The following is a 22,420-nucleotide window of genomic DNA, read 5'->3' on the forward strand; positions in this document are numbered from 1 at the left end:
CTCTCTCATGCCCTTCCCTTCTTAATCCCATCTCAGACACTGCTTCCTGGGGCCACTTCTTTTTTCTTTTTTTATTAATGAGTTTATTTGAGCCAAACTGATGACATATTCTCGGGAGCAAGATCTCGAATGCTCCCCACCTAGGGCCTTTTCTTAATCTCCTAGAAAGTGTGTGATTGATAAGATCTTTCTTTGTCCTTCCCTTTTGGCATAGTTCTTACTCTAGCTTTATGTTAAAACCTTTTGTATCCTTGTTTTAATCCCCTTTTAAAGCAGGAACCCTGTCTTGTAAGTATCCATACTCCTCCATTGCATACTGCACATTGTTTTACTTAACAGTATCATCTTCATGAATGTTTATTGAATCTATATCTCTTCCCCTCTTTTCCTGCTTCCCTACACATTGAGGTAAGGAGGGTGCATGTGTAAAGAAAGAATATAAAAACTTGATTCCCAACTATCTTATTCCTTTAGGGGAATAAAGCAGAATGTCATGTAAATAAAAATAGTGCTGCTTGTTTTCATTCTCTTATTTTGATGATCTGGAAGCTGTGGCTACTTGTCTGTGCTGACTCTTCTCACAAATATCTACAGAGAAAGCGTCATGGGAGGGAGTGCAGCAGTTCCTATGTTTATTTGTTTTGTTTTGTGTATGAGTGAGGGTTAAGAGATGGGTGAAGAATGAACACATTGGGAAAAATGTCTCCTTAAAGGCTACTTCTGTGGTAATTGTGTACGGCCCATATTTTTTAGAGAGAAAAAGTAAAGGCAGTTGTTTTTATGATTTTGGTTTTTCATTCGCAAACAGAGGCCAATTCACTACATATATTTGTAAATCCTTACTTTCTATTATGTACACGGCAATTCCAAGTTGCCCTGTGGTCCTGCAACTGGAGAAGTCTTTTTCTTGCTTCTCATATTGTGAGAACTATCCATATGGGTTAGTAAAAGGCAGATTTGTTTGTCAGATTTCTTTCGGAGTTTTCTCTGACCTGTTCTGTAATTTTGTTATATAATAAAATGAAGTATCACTCTATTACAGCAGATGTGATATACATTTATATAGTAAAGCAGCATAGTTACATATTTATTTAATAAATATTTATCAAACTCTTCCTATGTGCTGTACATTGTGTTTATAGCTGTGTTAAAACAAAGACAGATTTCATGAAAGTTACAGTTTAGTGGGAAAGAGGATGGGGACAAGTAGTTATAAGAATGATGTGCTTTAAGGAAGTAGTTTGTGGTGGGATCTACAGTGGAGTCCTCAGTTTTGGGTATTAGGGAATATGCTAGGCAGCAGTGGTGTTAAAGCAGAAACCAGAAAGCTGAGCAGGAGTTAGCTAGAAGAAGGGAGATAACTGAAATTTCTGTCCAGGTAGAGGGTATATAATATAGAAGATCATGAGTTAGTAAAGAGTAGGTCATGTTGGAGGAACTGAAGGGAGATCAGTAAGACTGAGACATCAGGCCAGAGATGAGGAAGGAGGCTGAAGCCCTCAACACTGAGGTCAGTATTGTCACTTTTTCCATTTGCACACTTGTGGTATGGCTATTCTTCTCTGAAGCATTCATTGACTTTAAGAACATAACTTGGTGTTGAAGTACCCATATGGGTTAGTGGGGCAGAGCATGCTGCACATGTTGAGCAGAGTAGATGCATTCACCTTGTGGCAGGTACTGCATAAGTGCTCTTAATATAATTTTTTCTTCAGGGAGGTACTACATCCTATATAATAAAGAGCTAATATGCTAATTAGACCGAACAGCAGAACGACCATCCGGATGACCTTCCAGACGAAGCCGGTTCTGTGAGGGCCGGCAAGGGCTGGCCGAGGCTGTGAGGGGCTGCAAGGGCTAGCCGGGGTTGTGAGGGCTGAGCCCCTTGCATGAATTTCGTGCATCGGTCCTCTAGTTGTTTTATAGAGGGATAAAGGGCTCAGAGATGAAGTCATATATCCATGATCACATAGCTGATAAGTGATGGTGATAGCACCAGGATTTAAACAGAGCTCTGTTGACATTAGAGCTTTTGCTCCATGTTGCCTCTGTACTAGCCATATATTTGGGATAGACAGAAGTTTTGTAATTCACGTCCTGATTTTAAGATAGTTGTGGAAGTCACATTTATTAAGGAAATCCAGATTAGACAATAATACAGTTGAGGATTCTCAATTGTCTTTCTAACACCAGGTTGGGTAATTTTGGAGAGAGAAAAAAAAGGTTTAAAAAACACAGAATTTTGTTTTCATTTTAGCTTTGTGTTATGGAAAGTAGAGCTTTTAATGAATGGCAACTATGTTAGCAGTCAAAAGGGACTATGAAACCTCAGATAAAACAGACTGAGATATTTTGGGGTGGTTCTGTACATTGTAGAGCAAAAGTTGTTAAGAGATCGCCATTGATGATCAAAAAGGCACTCTCCAAGGGAATAAAGGAGGAGACTAAATTGGTGAGGCAGGAGTGATTTCACTACTTTATAACTTTGTCCCCTTAAGCTTACTCAGGGTAGTTTACCTTAATTCCATTAGCACATCCTTCATCTTAAGCTTTCCCTGTGTACAACAGTCTGTGTACAACAATTGGCTAGAATAAGTTAAATAAGAATTCATGTAAATGTCCCTAATCTATGCTGCCATATATTCATCTTTCATTCCACTTACAGAGGTGCTTGCATACCACACCTCCTGTTCAGTAATTCAAAGGGACAGAGGTCACCTGTTTGGCACTCTGCTTTTGAAAGACTACCATTCCTTGGATTAGTAAATCAAATCCAATTGACTGTGTGTAGATATTCTGTTTCATTTAAGAGCCTGGATACTGGTCTCATCTTTTAATACCATGTATAGAATAATAGCACTATTCTTCTGTTTAATAAAGTATTATCATTTTAAAGGACATTAGACTGAAATTTTCAGCTAATCTCTTTAACTTCTTTGATGAGATACCTGGTTGTTGAACCATGATTGTAATGATATTATTCTGCCATGTAAGAGAAAAAAAAAGTAGTCCCTGAGATGTGGATTTATAATCTTCAGCATATGAAGTGATCAAAGTGTTATCACAAATTGTTTTAAAAATCTTTATAAATAGGATATCCAAAGCACTCATGTTTTATTTCTGCCATATGTACCTTTCCTCAGAGCTACGTAATTTCTACAGTGATGAATTTGTATTAATAGTACATTGCACTGTCACAGCATTGGTAATTGGACAGAAAGTCAAAAGCAAAGCATATCACATACTAGGACACATCATATTGGGTGTGTAAGAGAGGTCCTCACTGTCACCAAGTCACTGCCCTGTCATCAGCTCCAAGATAGGTGCAATTTTTTCTTCTTTTTTTTACTTTGCAAGGTCATGGTTTTTTAAGTGAACATTCAGAGCAAATTGTTAAAGTTTATGTCATATTTTTTTTCAATATTAAAATATAATATTATTGTATATGCTTGCATGTGTGTTTGGCAGTGATTTCACACTTGTGGTGCATGCTTATAATATGCTTCAAAAATATATTAGTAATATATCAAGCTTTCTCTTCCAGGCCCTTGCTGGACACTTGCACAAATGTATTATCCAACTTCATCATCACAAGACCCCTCTGGGATAGTTATTACTGTTTTCATTGTACATACAAGAAAACAAGCCAAAGACATGAAGTAACTTGTTCAAGTTTAAATAGATCTAATCGATGACACAATGGACACTCAAACTCAGATCTCTCTTCAAATACCCTTCTCTTTTCACTGTATCACAGAATGTTTGTCGTTTTCAGGAGGAAAAAACCCCAAAGTTTTTGAAAGACCCCCTTGGTACTGGTTAAATTTTAGTGTGTGTGTGTGCATATGTGTATTTAAGCCTTGACACAATTTGCATTTGTTCAGTTTTCCTGATGCTGTATAACTAGCATGTTTGGCCAGTATCCTTGTGATTTAAACAAGGAACTACAGCCCAAACAATGGCTCTGATTCAGCAGATAGGAAAGTGAGGAAGTACTTGTTATTATTTGTCAGTGAATTTTTATTTTTATGCAGTTTGAGCCATGGGTCACACTGCAGACACTGTCTGTTTAAACTGTCGGAAATCTCTGCCACTTCCTGAGCACTAATGGCCTTTTCCTTTAAGGGAGCAGCTCATACAATAACTTTGGAAAGCAGTGGTGATGACTTTGGTGTTTGATGTTTTCTTTCTCTTGAACAGTTTGCTTTAATGACAATGACCAGTACAGCCCCAACAAAGCAAAACAGACCTTTTGTTTGCCTTTTTATGTAGTCTAATTTCTAAAAAATGACCACACTTTATTTATATTTTGAAAAATTTTAAGAGTTTATTTAAGCCAAACTGACAACATATGCCAGGGAGCAAGGTCTCAGATGTTCCCAGAAAATGACCACTCCTTAAAAGAGAAGGAATTCATATTTACCAAGCACTTCTCTGTAATCTCCTCAAGGACAGCAATCGTGGGTTTCATGTGTGGAGGGAGGCCACAGCACCAAGCTCTGTACATGTGGAGCTGAGATGAGGGGATGGCACTGCATATCATGCATGTCCTGTCTTACCGCAAATGTTAAGTGCAAACGCCTATTGCTGTTACTTATATGCTCCCAGTGCTTTAGTCCATCTCTGAAGAACGTGAGTGTAACATGGTGAAATGAATATTGGCTGAAATGCCAGGGGAGTTATTTGCCACAAAGTATGGGTTATGGTTTCTAGAAGGGCTTTTTGCAGTCAAATATTTGTTTTGTTTTGTTTTTTTTTAGTTTTATTCATTTCAAACGGGCCGGATCCAGCCTGCGGGCCGTAGTTTGCCCACGGCTGGGTGAGAGCATCAGCCTGCACACCAAAAGGTTGCGTTTTCGATTCTTGGTCAAGGGCACATACCTGGGTTGCAGGTTCAATCCCTGGCCCTAGTTGGGGCAGTATGTAGGAGGCAACAGATTGATGTGTCTCTCAGATCGAGTTCTCCTTCTCTCTTCCCCTCTCGCCTTTTCACTTTCTCTAAAAATCAATGGGAAAAATATCCTAGAGTGAGGATTAACAACAACAAAAAAGAATAGGATGCTGCTTTTACTGCTTAGGATTCCTAATATGGATACCTAAATGCAACCCAGAGGATAAGTGTTCAAAGCAAGTTAAACTTTAATAACAAATATTATCATATGACACTCCCTTCTAAAACTCTTCATTTATTTCACATTACTCTGTGGTCCCTGAGAAAGAAGAAACCTACTAAGAAGAGCTCCTGGTGACTGACTGACTGGGTTTAAATTTAAAAGCAAAACCCAGCAGGTGTTTCTAATCAGGGGCTTTCCACACAAACCTCAAGCAGAAGCCTTCACTGAATTGCCTGTTTGCACTGTATTCCTGACAGCTGAGCCATCCCATAAAAGGAGTTCCTGAAATTGTATTTTAACCCATAGGACTGAGATTTTTCTCAATCTAATCAGAACTATGCAACTATATTCCCATCAGCATCTTCACTGACCAGAGCAGCTCCATTCTGGCCAATCAGGACAGTGCCTTTTGGACTAATCAAACTTGGAGGATTTGGAGTTCTCATTTACATGAGGATGGACTCACTAATCGGACCAGGGGTGGGGACTTTCTATATAAGCCAACTTTCCCTTTCCACTGTGTTTCCTCAGCTGGAGCTGAAACACTGAAGATGTCTCACTGGAGCAGACTGGTGTAGGACGTAGCAGAGCAAGCAGAGCAGAGCAGAGCAGAGCAGAACTGTCAGAGAGGGATCTTGCTTCAGGGCCTCCCCAGAGCTGTGCTGTATCTAAATTGAGCAGTCTGCACTGAACAAAGTTTCCTTCTCCACACCCCAAATTGGAGATTCCTGTTGGCATTAGATTGGCACCGATGACTATCGCTTGACAACTGTTAATGACACTATCTCCTCCTGGTTACCTAGGATAGGGTACTTTAGAATCATCTGATTTCCTCACCTTTACTTCTGCACCCAAATTCAATTAATCACCATGACCTTTTCAGGATTCCTTCCTTTATATTCCTGGGTTACCACCTAATACAGGCCCATATAATTCCAAGCTAAACTATTACAATAACCTCTTCCATTGCCTCTGTTCTTTCAGCCTCCATCCAGGCCATCTGGCACAATGTTTTTCCTCTCCTTTTTTCCAATCCAGGCTTCAGTGGGTCCTGCTTACACCCCACCTCCTCAGGAAACTTTTCCCACTGACGCAGCCTAGCATGAGCTATCCTTTGAGCTCCCCTAGTACTTATTGTCTGTAGCATTCATTTGACTGTTAACTGTGCCCTGCTTTGTGAAATGGTTCTTGCTCCCCAAACTGTAATTATGTCTTAGTATGATTTCACAGGCACTTATCCTCAAGTAGAAAGCATATGTGTTTCAGAATTAATACACCCACAGGGGATTATGGTTCAGGATGTTTAGATTTTTTAAATTTCCTGATAGACATAATTTTAAACTTTGTAGTTAGAGAAATACTATGACCCACCCATAAACTTAGTTTATAACCCACTACCTCCATTTATATAACATTAATCTAGAGTATCCGGGCCTTACAAAGATGAAAGTTTCTCCTGTAATGGAGAAGTAAGGCTTGGAAGCAAAAATCTTTACTACAGCCCTAACCGGTTTAGCTCAGTGGATAGAGCATCAGCCTGTGGGCTGAAGGGTCCCAGGTTTGATTCCGGTCAAGGGCATGTACCTTGGTTACAGGCACATCCCCAGTAGGGGGTGTACAGGAGGCAGCTGGTCGATGTTTCTCTCTCATCGATGTTTCTAACTCTCCATCTCTCTCCCTTCCTCTCTGTAAAAAAATCAATAAAATATATTTAAAAAAAATCTTTACTACAGGGGTAGGAAGATGATTCTGTTTGGGGAAGAAAGGACTTGGGTATCACTTAACAATCATAGATTTTCCCTTGATAGTTAAATCATTTCAAAGAGTTTTTTTGTTTGTTTATGATAAGGGCGGGTGGGAATAATATACATCCATTTTCTCTTTATTCACTGTTTTATTTCTTGGTGTTTATGTGCTCATAGTAATAGCAGTGCTTGTAGTTGAGGTTTTCTGACTTCAATTGTATTTCTATACACTAACAGGATACCGTAAGGGAGAAAATTTATTTCTTCTTTAATACTCATTTATTTGGGGGATGAGCAAAAGGACTATTTTAAAAATGAGGAGCTCTAAGGGGTACTAAGCTATGGGACGAAAACATTATCACTTGTGAATAGTTATAAATACCTGTCATTGTAGGCTGCCTGGATTATAGTTTTCAAGTCAGGCAATATTCTGTAATAAGTAATGTTGGCAAACTTATTTTTTAAATTATTTTTTATTTTTCAATTACCGGTAACATACAATATAATATTAGGGCAGATTATTATTACTCCTGAGTAATTTTCCTCAGAATGTTTACTTTTCATTGATTTTTTAAAAAATAATTTAATTTTTAAGTGAAATGAGCCTTTGAGACAAAGCTCTTCTTGGTTCCATTCTTTGTGGTGGCTCATTTCCTTTATAGAAGATCCTTTATATAAAGGCTACCTTACATTATTTTTACTGCCTTAATGGAAAGAGTATTGTATCTGGGTAAAATGTATCATCAGACTGTGTTTTAGGTTCTCTAGGGTCAGATGCCAAATGTGAAAATATCCGTATAGTTGTAATGCACTTTTGTGCGTGTGCTTTTAATACCACAAGATAAAATTATTGATCAACCATCAGAGGTTATTTGGTATAATAAATTTTGAGCCTTTATTGTGGTCAGGGATTTGTACACATACTACCTTGAATCAAGGAAGATATTAGTAGCCATTTACAGTTACTCAACTGAGGATCAGAGATGTGAAAAAATTGCTGGAGTTCACCTAACTAACTTGAAAGCAGCATGATCAGAATTTTAACCTAGAACTGTCAGGCTACAAAGCTGGGCATTTCCACTGGAGAAGGAGCACGTCCCTCGGGACCTGGGCTTGTCCTCGAAAGCTTTACTGAGGGGGCAGTGCTTGAGTGAACACTTGGCTGGATGGAGGGTGAAGTAGGAGTTTTCCGTAATGACATGGGAGGAGGATATTATAGGCAGGGGGAAATTCAAGGGCACCAGCCTGGGGACTTGAGCAAGCATATTATGTCCAGAGGATTTCTGAATTATGAAGTAGGAGAGGGGCAAGTGGTAGAAGATGAGGTTGGAAGAGGTGGGCAGGGTCCTTGTATAGCATTACTAGCTCCTCCGAGTTTGCCTTCACTGCAGCCTCCTGTACCAGCAATTAATTGGGTTACATCTCTTCTTTGCTGCCATAGCAAACACCCTGTGCTTACCCACATCCACAATGTGCATGCTTTGTGTGGAAATAGTTTCTTTGCTTGCTTGTCTCCACTAGACTGTGGTCTCTTTGAGAACAAAGACTGTGAATTTTATCCTTGTATCCAGTCACATGCATTAGGCCTTGAGAAATGGTGAGTATGAAAGGGCCTTGTCCTTGCTAAGGAGAATCAATAATCATAGTCATCTATGTGTTTACCACTCTTCTACCATTTCAATGTTGAGTTGGATTTAAGTTGATAATTTTAGGATATGTTTACATTTTCTGAGGTTTAAACACCTGGTAGAAAAGTAAGAGTTTCATTGGTGTCATACTATACTTCTCACCTCTTCAACTCAACTCAACTCAACTCAACTCTGATGGAACAAGTCCTGTGCCCATTGTGCTTTGGGCTGTGGGATTCAGATATGAACAAGAAAGGGGAGGCAGCTGGCATGGTGGGAAAAATGCAGCCTCTCCACTTCATAGGGTTTCTCTGAAGAGCAAATGAGGGACTGTACATTTACAGTCCTTAGTGCAGCCCTTGAATTATTCAGGGAGGCAGGTGGGAATAATACACATAGTTTGATAAATAGATTCTAGCATCTTTTATGGGGTTATTAGTATTGGGGTTTATAATAGTATACCAGATACACTATATGTATATAGATAACTAGTGCAAAGCTATACTGGGTGGGCAAAAGTATGTTTATGTAGTTTGTATGGAAAATAATACAATAATTAAACAATAATACAAAAATAAACTGTTTCATGTACTCCTAACTGTAAGCCTTACTTTTGCCCCACCAGTTAAAAAGCACTATAATAGAACTAAAATTACTGTGGAGCACAAAGAAGGCAGAAAGGCCTAGGAATGCTTCCTGTAAGAAGTGGCATTGAATAATATCCACTGGACCTTTTCACACAGTTGGCGTACCTAACTAGAAGGCTGTGGAGATTAAAGGCCTAATTAAGTCTACCTCTGTTATTCTCTGTCAGAGTCAAAGCTGCACAATTACAGTTTCTAAGTGTTTCTTTATTTGTGTACTAGAGGCCCAGTGCATAAATTTGTGCATGAGTGGGGTCCCTTGGCCTGGCCAGCGATCGAGGCCTATCAGGGCCAGCCAGGGGGAGGGGCCGCGGGAGGTTGGTCAGCTGGTCCCCCCAATTGGGGCTGATCGGGGTGGCAGGCCAGGGGGAGGGGCTGTGGAAGGTTGGCTGTGGGAGCGCACTGACCACCAGGGGGCAGCTCCTGCATTGAGCATCTGCCCCCTGGTGGTCTGGTGCATCAGAGTGACTGGTCGACTGATCATTCTGGTTGTTCAGTCATAACAGTTGCTTAGGCTTTTATATATATAGATTTGCTTGTTTGTTGTCTGTTTCTTTATTAGACTACTAGTATCCCAGTGCACGGATTTGTGCACATTGAAAGGAAATTAATTAGAAGAAATATTTTAATATCGCTATTCACCCTTTCTCTATAATAGAAGTGTCAACCAAATTCACAATCGACAATGACAGATGGAAGCACATGCATGCAGTTGGTGCCAGTGAGAGCTTTATATACTAGGTGTACCGTTAATAATGTGGATTTTTAAAAATATATTTTTAATATATTTTATTGATTTTAGAGAGGAAGGGAGAGGAAGAGAGAGATAGAAACATCAATGGTGAGAGATAATCATTGATTGGCTGCCTCCTGCATGCCCCCCTACTGGGGATTGAGCCTGCAACCCATGCATGTGCCCTTGGCGGGAATCGAACCTGGGACCCTTCAGTTCTCAGGCTGACACTCTATCCATTGAGCCAAACCAGCAAGGGCCAGATTTTTTTCAATAGGTGGAGTTACACATATGTTGATATATATGCAATTTGATATGTATGCTATTTTGTTGTATTGACAACAAGCTTCAGAACTTCATATGTCAAATTTTCTGAAGGTGTTAACATCATAGATATTTTTATGCTTAACAATGTCAAGTTTTGTGCCAAAAAAAGAGCATTTGTGGGAAGTTTTAATTCATTACTTTATTTTGAAAAAAAGTGCTGCTGAATACTTTGGGAAGCTTATGGTGAACATACTCCATCTCAAGATACTTGTGAATGATGGTTTAAACGCTTTAAAAGTGATGATTTCGATGTGAAAGACAAAGAAGGTCCAGGTTAACCGAGAAAGTCTAAAGACCAACAATTACAAGCATTATTGGATGAAATGTGTGTCAAACTCAAAACCAACTTGCAGAAAGATTAAACGTTGTTCAGCAAACTATTTCCGATCCTTTACAAGCAATGGGAAAGATTTTAAAGGAAGGAAAATGGGTGCCACATCAACTGAACGAAAGACAAATGGAAAACCGAAAAGTCATCAGTAAAATGTTGTTTCAATGGCACGAAAGAAAGTCTTTTTTGCATTGAATTGTGACTGGCGATGAAAAGTGGATTTGTTTTGAGAATCCCATATGCACAAAATCATGGGTTGATCCAGTTCAACCATCAACATCGACTGCAAGGCCAAATTGCTTCGGAAAGAAGACAATGTTCTGTGTTCGGTGGGATCAGGAAGGTGTGGTGTATTATGAGCTTCTAAAACCAGGTGAAACCATTAATACTGATTGCTGCAGACAACAAATAATCAATTTGAACCACGCTTTGATCGTGAAATGACCAGAATGTGCCAGAAGACATGGCAAAGTAATTTTGCTTCATGATGATGCACTGTCACACACTTCAAAACCAGTTAAAGACACCTTAAAAGATCTTGCCTGGGAAGTATTAACCCACCCGCCGTATTCACCAGATCTTGCTCCTTCAGATTACCATTTGGTCTGATCGATGGCACATGCATTTTCTGAACAGCACTTCAAAACATACGATGAAGTGGAAAATTTGGTCTCTGAATGGTTTGCCTCAAAACAAGAAAAGTTCTATTGGAACGATATCCACAAATTACCTGAAAGATGGGGGAAATGTGTAGCTGGTGATGGTCATTACTTTGAATAAAGCACTTCTGATGTTTCTCTTGAAATTATCATGTTTTCTTTGATTACAAAGTCTGCATTATTAACTGGTACACTTGGTATATAAATAAACTTGCTTAATTTGACCTGCTTTCTGATTTAGGTAAACTTTTTCCAGCCCAGTGAAGCACCCCAACTTCTCTTTCAGGTAATGTCAGCAACACAGCAGTAAATATCAATATGAAGCAGATTATGATTGTAGATCACGCAGGGAGAACAAAGGGTGAAATATTTAACTGCAGCATTGTTTGACTATATTCTGTGCAGTGAGAAAACCTGAAGTCATTTTCAACGTCCATCATTTCTTACTTTCTTTAAGTCGGGTCAAGTTTCTAAACTTTCTAAATCTCCTTTTTCTGGCTAATGAAAAGAAAATAGGATTCCACCGAGTCTCCTATCTATCTACTCCAGGACTTCTGTGAGGATCAAATGAGATGAGGCACAGGAAAATGCTTCACAGACATTTGGTTAAAGTGTATAATATTTGCACCTGGCTATAAAGCAAGTTGTGTTCCTGGGCTGAAGATACTCCAAGGAGGCTAGTCACTAGGGAGAAAAGGCCGGGCGTTGCTATGTGACGTAATTACCCGGCGCCCACAGCAACCATTGCTGGGCTGGGCTGGGCTGTGGGCTGTATTTTGCAGCATGGGGTCCTTGCAATATTGGCTGCGATTTGGTGCGCTGTTGCTCCAGGGTGGTGGTGGGGCCTGCGTCTCACTTGGGGGAAGCCGAGTGTTGGTTTGTTGGTGCCAGGTCCGTGGTGCCGTTTCTTTTTAAATGTCCAGTGCGCGTCATGGCAGCTTCTGCGTTGAGCGTCTGCTCCCTGGTGGTCAGTGCCCATCATAGCTACTGGTCAGACAGTCGGACAGACACTTACGCTTTTATATATATAGAAGATAGTGCTAGGAGGGCAGTGACCATATTCAGTTTGTTCACTGTTGTATTTCTAGCATTTATCCCAAGGTAGGCACTCAAGAAATATTTGAATGAATGAATGACTTTAATCACTGACTTTCATTTCTCTACATCCTATTAGCTCTGGGAAGTTGCTACACAGGATGGTGACGTGGTGGCAAAAGCACCTGAAAGTAATCAAAGAGGCAACTTGGTCCTGTTTGAACTTGCTGCTATTGTTCTGAGCTTTTTGGTTTTAGCTGAGGATATCCTTTTCCCTTCCTTTATCTTTTTTAAGGTGCCCTATAATTCAGACCGGATAAATGCTGAAAACAATGAGTAGTCTATAGAGTTGATGATAAAAATTCTCCAGAGGCCATTGTATAGTGAAACCATGACCAAACATTTGATGTTGGAGTTCCCCAAGAGGAAAAAGCTTAGGCAGCTACTTTTTTCAGTTGCTTCCTTTTGTGGATACTCTTCATATGGGGGTTTTGTAAAATTTAATGTTTCAGATGCTTAAAGCTCCTAAAATCAGTTGTTAGTCATTGTAATAAGAATCATTATTTTTAAAGTAATCTCTAAAAAGAGAATGCTATAGGTTTCTTCCAGTGGTTCTTCCAGTGTGAATCATAGCAGGCCCTCTGTGCAAAAGGAGGAGATGCATTTTGGCATTATGTTGTAATATCTTGTTTGTATGTAGTACTTTTTTTAAAAAATATATTTTATTGATTTTTTTTTTTTTTTTTTTTTTTTTTTACAGAGAGGAAGGGAGAGAGATAGAGAGTTAGAAACATCGATGAGAGAGAAACATCGATCAGCTGCCTCCTGCACATCTCCTACTGGGGATATGCACGCAACCAAGGTACATGCCCTTGACAGGAATCGAACCTGGGACCCTTCAGTCCGCAGGCTGATGCTCTATCCACTGAGCAAAACCGGTTTCGGCTGTAGTACTTTTTTTTAAAAAGTAGTTTATTAATTTAACAGAGGGAACTAGGTCAAGATTGTGAACCTGATATCTTGTCTCACCAGAGGGAAGCAGGGACTAAAGTTTGAGAACTATTAGATTCTCATTTTGTAAAGTTTCTTTAAATAGTATCTGGAGGAAAAGAGTGGAAATAGAATCTACTTTGTTAATTTCTATTAAATGTTAGGGGGAACCTAATGGTCTTGGGACTCTCTCACCAGTTTAGTAGGGCTTTTTCTCTTGAAATGCCCACAGTCAGTGTCAGTGCAGAATCAGTTATAAAAGGGTGGTAGAGGTGGTTACAGCTGTTCAAAAGACTTATTTTTGTTGATTGCTATTATGTGAATACTGCCGATGTCATACATTGGGCCCTTTTTCATTGTGGTATTTCCAGAGTGTATAATTTTGGAAAGTGAACATTGTTTATGTGTTATATATGTAGCAATTGAAGAGAGACTTGGGTTTGAAATCTGGCTTATTTATTAGTCTTGCCATCATCTCTCACTTGAACCTTTAGTAGCCTTTTGTTTACACTTTCTCCCTTTCTTTATCATCTTTCTCCAGGTCGTTTTCCACAGAACAGCCGGTCCAAGTCAAATCCCTCCATCTGTGCTATGGACCCCATTCCCTTCTGCCACCTCATAATCTTTTTGCATCTTGGAACCCCTCTCTCACTTATAGTCTCAGCTATTCCCTCTAGTACTTTATTGCCCTTGGACATTATACCCCTCTCAGGTTTCTTCCTTTTTCATGAAACTCAGTTGTTGAAAAAGTGTATTTTACATATTGATCAAATCAACATTTTGCAGCATATTTAGGTTTACTGAACTCGAGGATGCTGCTGAATGGGTCGTTAGGATATACATTTTACAAGAAGCTGTCATTCAGGTTAAATAACTGTGCACTGGCTGAGAGCCACAGCCTTAAATCCTATTAACCCTAAAAACTGAGTAACTCTGTCATAAGATCTGGTATACTTCAGGTTACATACTTTAGTAAAATGCTGATTAGCCCTTTCCTGACTCTCCACCCAGATTCTGGCCTTTTGTCTATATTAATGTGTAGTTATTTATCTTCTCATTTCTACCTCCAGCAGAGGGCATGCAGTTTCTGCTTCCTCAGCAGCCTGGATAAGGCCAAACTGTGATGAACTAGTTTTAGATTTTATGCTTGGATTCTCCCTTAGGCATGTGACTTGTCACTGGGCAAAAGGCACATCCAACTACAGCATTCTGCAACTCTTCCACAGCCAGTAACAGACCCATGTAATAAAAGAACCCCACAGGCTTGATCTTCGGAACTTTGATCTCCGTTCTCATTATTTTGAATCATGCTGTTCTTTGAAGCTGGGTTTGGTCTGTTTTTATACCAATTTTGCAGAGCTAAGATGTATGCATGCATTCATTCATTCTCTACATATTCACTGATCTACTATTTGCCAGACATTATTCTAGTCTCCTGGGGGCTTAACAAAACTGACTAAAGTCTCTGCCTCATTAGGCTCTGTTTCTAGTGGACTGATTTTATTCACTGCTGATTTATTTAGAGAGGCAATTTCAGATTTCAGTTAGGGTTCTCTTTATTGGAAAATTTTCATATCTACATCTAGTGGCAGCATGATGAATCTAATCTTACCCTCATAAACTACTAGTATATACCTCCTGCCATTAAACAACAACAGCTCCTGACTATTTTTGTTCTTCACCATTCATCATGCTCCCTTTGCTTAAAGTGCTCTTCTGTACCTGAAAAAATCTTATTTTTTTTAAATTTATTGATTTTTTACAGAGAGGAAGGGAGAGGGATAGAGAGTTAGGAACATCGATAAAAGAGAAACATCATCAGCTGCCTCCTGCACACCCCCTACTCGGGATGTGCCCACAACAAAGGTGCATGCCCTTAACCAGAATTGAACCTGGGACCCTTTAGTCTGCAGGCCGACATTCTGTCCACTGAGCCAAACCAGTTAGGGCTGCAAAAAAATCTTGTTTCTTATCAGGGTTCAGCTCAGATGTCACCTCCTTGGTATAGCATTCCATGATTTTCTCAGGCAGGATGTTAACCTCCTCTACTGAGCTTCCACAGCACTTTGTATATAGAACCTAATCACACCATCATGCAGTTGTCTATTAGTATGTTCATTCCTTTTGTTAGATTCAAAACTTGAGAGATGGAATTGTATCTTACTCAGTTCTCTTTCCTTAATGTCTGTCACTTAAGAGTACTCAACACATATTTTTAAATGAAAGAAACATTTAATATAGATGTGACTTGCTGCAATATAATTTACAGTTGACTATAGTGAAATACAAATGTAAACACCATGTGTACATTATAAAAGAAATCTTAAAATATAAAATATATCTTAAAGGAAAGCTTAAGTAGTAACAAAGCTATTTGTTAATTATCTTATTATACATATTGAAAAATGCACTATCTTACTACAGAATCTCTTCATTTTTTTTCTTAGAGTCACTTTCCCCCTGCAAGGATAACCACTACCTGACTTCTAACAGGGTAAATTTTAATCCCTGACTTTAAAAATGATGATGAAAGCCATATTTGAATGATGTGAATATATCTTTATTTTAAAAAGAAAGTTTTAAAATAATTGGCATTTCTGGATCTCAGTTTTTTCACTTAAGAGTTTGGACTGAATATCTAAGTTCCCTTCCTGTCCTAAAATATTATGAATCTATCTAAACCTTCATGGTCTCTCCTACTTTATTTCTTATACTACAGCGCCCTCTGATGGCCACACTTTTATGATGTAATATTTATGTGTTTCATAATCACAGCAGCACTTTATCTCTAATTTGGAAGGTTATGTTGTAACCAGGTAATTATAGTGGCACAAAAGTCGGAAATTTTTGATCATGTGGTGCTTTCTGGAGTTGTTTAGTCAGCAGGTGATACTGGAATCTTTATCTGATGAAACACTCAACTCTTGTTTGACAAAACATGTTGTTTCTTGATTTACTGGAACATTTCAGTGTTCTCGAAGGCAGGGTATCTCCACCTCTGCTGTAGCAGTAGAGTGGACAGTATTTTGTTTTCATAGAATTTTGGTAAATTAGAATGTGACTCCCTGTTTGGAACCCACAGTCCTTGGTGAGGGAAAAGGGGGTTAGTGAGTACTGATCAGCTATTGGAACAGGTGTTTGAATCCATTTCCTGCCAAGTACATTTTAAAAATATAATTTGATTTTGTTGTATGATATTAATTTATACTACTATTGAATTTATAATAGCTTCTAATATATTCTCTCAAGCACCAGGTACTAAGATAGAACATGTCTATGAAAATTTTAATATAACAAGAAATGTGGGGAATTACTGATTTGGAAGATTTGAACTGCACTTATCTAATAATTACTTATAAAGTATCTGTCTTGTACAGAAGCACTGTGGTAGCTATTGCGTTCTTGCCTTTCTAACTATCCGTTTATAAGTATAGGAGGCTACACTTAGCCAAAATTTTCCATGGTGGACTCCCCCAAGCCTCTCCTTTTCTTCCTTTCCCCTGGTCATTTCTCTTTAAATAAGAGCCTTCTTTTTAAAGTTAGGGGAAGGTTATCAAGAAAGTATAGAAGGAGGGAATATCATTCTCCTGGTTAATATGAACATAAGGTGTGTGAAAAGAAGAGCAGTGTCTTACTACATGGAACAATGGCTTTATTTGAAGGTGATATCTGAAGAAACTCTCACCTTCTTTGTGAAAATGGAAACTAGACCTGTTAAGATTGGCAATGGAGAGAGCTTCTCCGTGGGAGGGGAAGGGCAATTCTTTTTATACTCACTGTTGTCTTAGAGGGACTTGGGACCATTTCCCTTGTCACCATTACACTGTCCTCAAGGAATACTATCTTCCTTTTAGTTCTTTAAAAGTTTCCAGTTCTTCCTGATATCTTCATAGTACAGATGAACAAAGGTAAACACTTAAGCAGGACTTTTTAATGGCCCTGACATATGAGGTGGAAATTAATGGGAGTCATCCATGACCTGACTCCTAAGATATGACTTGCTCTCCCATTTTGTCCCAGCTCTGGGGCTACTACTCTGTAAGGGACAACTTAACTTAGTAGGATTCCACTTGTAGATATCTACCCCTCTCCAGCTGCAGTAGTTCTCAACCTGTGGGTCGCCTAAGACCATTGGAAAACACATATATAATTACATATTGTTTTTGTGATTAATCACTGCTTTAATTACATTCAATTTGTAACAATGAAATTGGGGGTCACCACAACATGAGGAACTGTATTAAAGGGTCGCAGCATTAGGAAGGTTGAGAACCACTGAGCTATAAGCTAGGGCAGTGATGGCGAACCTATGACATGCGTATCAGAGGTGACACGTGAACTCATTTTTTTGGTTGATTTTTCTTTGTTAAATGGCATTTAAATATATAAAATACATATCAAAAATATAAATCTTTGTTTTACTATAGTTGCAAATATCAAAAAATTTCCATATGTGACACAGCACCAGAGTTAAGTTAGGGTTTTTCAAAATGCTGACACGCCGAGCTCAAAAGGTTTGCCATCACTGGGTTAGGACCTACCTAAATCTCACCTTCCTTCCAGGTTGTGGTTCCTTCTTTGAAAATTGTGCCCTTCCCTCTCCTTGAAGAGGAGATCAAGCTTACCCAGAAATGGTATCATTCTCTACATTTAGGAACTCTAAATGTAATGCCACAGTTCCAGAATTAATATAGGACACATATCAAATGGAAAAAAAGGGCCTTATTTCATTTTCGCATTTCTAGATTAGAATTGGAAACCAGAGTGCCCTCCTTCAAGGTGCTTTGATTTATTGGAGGAGTGAGTTCATTTTTTTTGTCCTGTATATCTCTGAGTATACTTTTCATATCTTTAGTAAAATTTCACTTAGCTGTTATCATATATCTGTGTCCATAGATAAAGGCAACTGTATACTGAGTTTCTAAAACTAAAGGCTACTGAGTGAGAGTCAGTGTGATTCTGTTTCTTATCAGTGGCCTAATTAAATGAGTTAAAAGTAGCAGTATAGTAACAATTACTGAGGTCACTGAAAACACTGATATCCTACATATTCTTCAGTGTAGCCATTAGTAAATGGCTGGGGGATATGTTCTTCATTTTGCAGATTTAGGAGACAGATACCCTAGTGTCCCCTAACAAAGTTTGAACTTTGTACTCAGCCCCTGTCTACAATAGTGTAATACTGACAAAAGCAGGCTTTTGTTGGAGGTAGGATTGGTTAGGGGATAAAAGCACATGAAAAATAATTGTATTTGACTTTTATTTATTAGTTACTAGAGGCCTAGTGCACAGCATGCATGCACTTGGCGGGGGGGCGGGGGCGGGCAGGGGGGGTCTCCTCAGCCTGGCCTGTGCCCTTTAGCAGTCTGGGATCCCTCGTGGGACACCCTTAGTGCTGCAGGAGGCTGGAGAGGCTCCTGCCACCGCCGCTGTGCTCGCCAGCCATCAGCATGGCTTGTGGCTGAGCGGCAGCTCCTGCGTTGAGCATCTGCCCCCTGTTGGTCAGTGCACATCATAGTGACTGGTCCTTCTGCTGTTTGGTTGATTTGCATATTACCCTTTTATTATATAGGATGTTATCTTGGTCTAGTTATCTGACCTCTTTGAGCTTCAACATCCTTATTGTAATACTGGCATAATGAAAAGTGCCCCAGAGGGTGACTGGGAGGATGAGAGTGATCTGTGGAAAGCACCAGCATGGTGCCAGGCACATAATAGATACTCTGTCCCCCTTACCCCTGTTGTTCCGAAATTGCCACTAAAACTGTGTCTACCAGATGTAATGTTCTCATAGGCTTTTCTGTATGTAGACTTCATTTTTGAATTCTCAAGTCCATATCATTATTTTTGTCACAATAAACTTTATTTAAAGAATGTTCTTTTTGTACCTTGCTTGCTCATCTCATGGATCTTTCCTCTGCAAGGTGAAGGATGGAAGCATCTCTTTAAAATTTCTTAGACCACCTAAACCAAATTACACAAATAATTAAAAGTTACAGCTCTGCTTCTGACTTGTGACAAAGTCACTTGACCTTTGAGCCTAGTTTCTTCAGCTGAACAACACAGATCAAATAGTTTCGAAGGCCCTTGTCCCCTTTCATGTGATTTATAAAACTCTTTAGGAGGCAGAGTTGGAAGTGGCATGTAGGTCCCAATTTTCAACAGCAGAGGGCACAATGCCCCTAGTATTCTAAGCCATTAGGTTTTGGAAAGAAACTATGTTTACGTAGCTTGAAGTTTATATTCTTGGTGACAGAGGGGAAGAAGAGAACCGTCAGGGTATTTGTTTCTCTGGCTTCCTCCCTGCACGCTGACTCAAGCTGCCTGTGTCCCTCATCTGAGGGCAGCTAGCTCTACAGGATCCTCTTCTGGATTTCAGTAGCCATGCCCCCATCCCATTCCTTTTAGGCCTAGGAGTGGTAAAAGCTCTGCTGTACTACACATAGGTTGCTGCACTATCCTGCTTATCTCCCCTATTCTCTGCCCACACCTTCGTAAATAGTCCCTTTATTAAGTCTCCTGAATTATTCTAATTTGAATGTGCCTTCTGTTTTCTGTTTGGACTATAACTGACACAAGAACTTATTAAGAGATAGACACAGGAGTGTGGCAGATGGAAATATAAATATTACTCTTATTACCACCACAACTGATACTGGACCACATGGCTGGGGTCTGCTAGGGAAGCAGGTTTGCTGATATTTCACCCCTGAGGTCAGCCTGTGAGGGCTTGCCCCTGTAATACTCATGTTATGGAGGAACAGAGAAGGATGAGTGCGTTTTCACAGAGAGGACAGAGGATGGATCTGAGCTGAGCGTTTTCGCCAAAGTTTTCAACAAGTCGAGTTGTTCTCCTTCCCTTGAGGAAAACCTAGAAGGTGGGGTAAGAGGCCAGGAACCTTCCACATGGGAAGGTAGACCTCTTTCCACACAGGAACATAATGCTTGATAGAAAGGTGGCCCTCCTCCAATACTTCACACAGCAAATAATACTTTAAATAAAGTTGAGGCAAGCAAAAACAGCCATAGACTTAATATCCATAGTTTCTATAAAGAACACCTGCAGCTCTAGTCAGTTTGGCTCAGTGGATAGAGGTTGGCCTACAGACCCAAGGGTCCCAGCTTCAATTCCGGTCAAGGGCAGGTACCTGTGTTGCAGGCTCCACCCCACCTGGGCCCCAGTCAGGACTCATGCGGAGGCAACCAATCAATGTGTTTCTCTCTGTCTTTCCTTCTCTCTTACTCTGTCTCTAAAAGATCAATGGAAAAATATCCTTGGGTGAGGATTTAAAAAAAAAAAAAAGAACACCTGCAAACTGATAAATTAAAACACCAATATTCCAATTGAGAAGTGGACAAAGGCTACAAATAAGCAATTCACAAAAGAGGGAATATTAATTGCAAGTAAACATCTGGAAAAATGTTCAGACTAAGTAATTTATCAAGAATTTGCTTTTTAAAATGTTTTTACGCCCTTCAGATTGGCAAAAATCTTTTTTATTTTTTGGTATATTTTTTTTATTGCTTAAAGTATTACAAAGGGTATTATATATGTGTCCATTTTATCCCCCCGCCCTAGACAGTCTCCTAGCCTCCCCTATCCCCCAGTGTCTTATGTCCATTGGTTATGCTTATATGCATGCATACAAGTCCTTTAAAGACTAATGTTATCTAGCGTTGATGAAGATGAAGGGAAGCAGGCACTCATAGACTGTTAGTAGAAATGTAAATTGATAAAGTCTTTTGAAGGGCAATTTAGCAGAAAAAACAAAAAAGAATTCATCATAGGTGATTCGTGCTTTGTGTTGTACCATGGGAAGAGATACAGAACCCCTGCCTATCTCACTGTTAGTGATGCTCACTCACTTTGATAACTAGATTAAGGTGATGCTAACCTGATTCTTCCATTGTGAAGTTACATTTTCCCTTTGTGAAAGTGCAGTATTCTCTATGATATTACTTTGGCACTAATATGAATCTTCATTCCTCTATCATTCACTCTCCTAATGCTTTTAGCACCATTTCGTAATTTTTACCTGAGTCAGTAACTTCATTAGGGATTGCAAAACTATGATTTTTCTATTTCTGTCATTGCTTCTGCAATGGCTGACATTTGATTGAACAGAGTTCTTTTTCATCAACTGGGACTGTTTGGTACACTGAAATATAATTCTTTGGAAAAGGTAGGTTAAATGTTGAGTTCTTTACTCTTTTGTATTCCAATTTCAAAGGAGTTGGTTTAATAGACACCTTAAATGGTAACAAATGCATATTTTTCTTGCTTTCTCTTCTTTGATACCCTTATGGACTAATGAATTTTCATGAATTGAATATTTTGATCAACTACTACTATTCTCTTTATGCTCAGTTTGTTTTATATTCAATTTGTTAAAACTTTACCCAGTGATAATCTTTTGTAGTTTGTTCCTATGCCTGTTAGACATAACTCCATTAATTTTTGAGCACTTCCTTGCTTCCTTGAACAGCAAGAGACATAGCTTCATCTACTAGCTTCCTTGACCCAAATGTTAGTCAGACACATCAATAACAAGCCCTAGTTCCTTTTAGTGGGGAATGGTATTAGACACTAAAATCGTGGCCCTTGAAATGTCAAGTGTTACTGGGGTGACAATGTTTATAGACTTTTCAGTGGTCTATTTCGTTTTTGAATTTTGATATTTTGAAAGTTTGGATAATGAGATTTTAAAAATTAATGGGCTCACAAAATAGAAACTGACTCATAAATACAAAAACAGACCGACAACAGTCAGAGGGGTAGGGTTTGGGGGTTTGGATGAAAAAGGTGAAGGGATTAAGGGGCTGGGTGGGAAACAACAACTCATATACACAAACAACAGTATGGTGATTACTAGAGGGAAAGTAAGGGGGAGAAGGTAAAGGGGGATAAATGGAGATCGGAGACTTAACTTTGGGAGATGATGTAATATAGAATTGTATACTTGAAACCTATATAATTTTATAACCAATACCACCCCAATAAAAATTTAGAAAAAATGAGTTCACATCAGTATTTCCAATTTAATTTTAACATCAATGTGTTTTAAAGTAGCTATTTGATTTTATAATTGTATCTTTTCTCTTATACTGAAAATCTTGACCACCAACAACATTGCTATCTTGCAATATAAAGAAAATAATTTGTTTCATCTTACAATATAAAAAATAACTATCAATATTACTACTAATAGTAAAA

At 39.0% G+C, this 22,420-nt stretch overlaps 1 protein-coding gene across 3 annotated transcripts in view; it reads left to right on the forward strand.

The window, feature by feature from the left end:
- Positions 1-22,420, forward strand: part of PRCP (prolylcarboxypeptidase) — a 68,880-nt gene that overhangs the window by 13,221 nt on the left and 33,239 nt on the right. The gene's annotated exons all lie outside the window — the stretch shown is intronic.

Source organism: Myotis daubentonii, chromosome 9 (genome assembly GCF_963259705.1).
Source record: "Myotis daubentonii chromosome 9, mMyoDau2.1, whole genome shotgun sequence".
NCBI lineage: Eukaryota > Metazoa > Chordata > Mammalia > Chiroptera > Vespertilionidae > Myotis > Myotis daubentonii.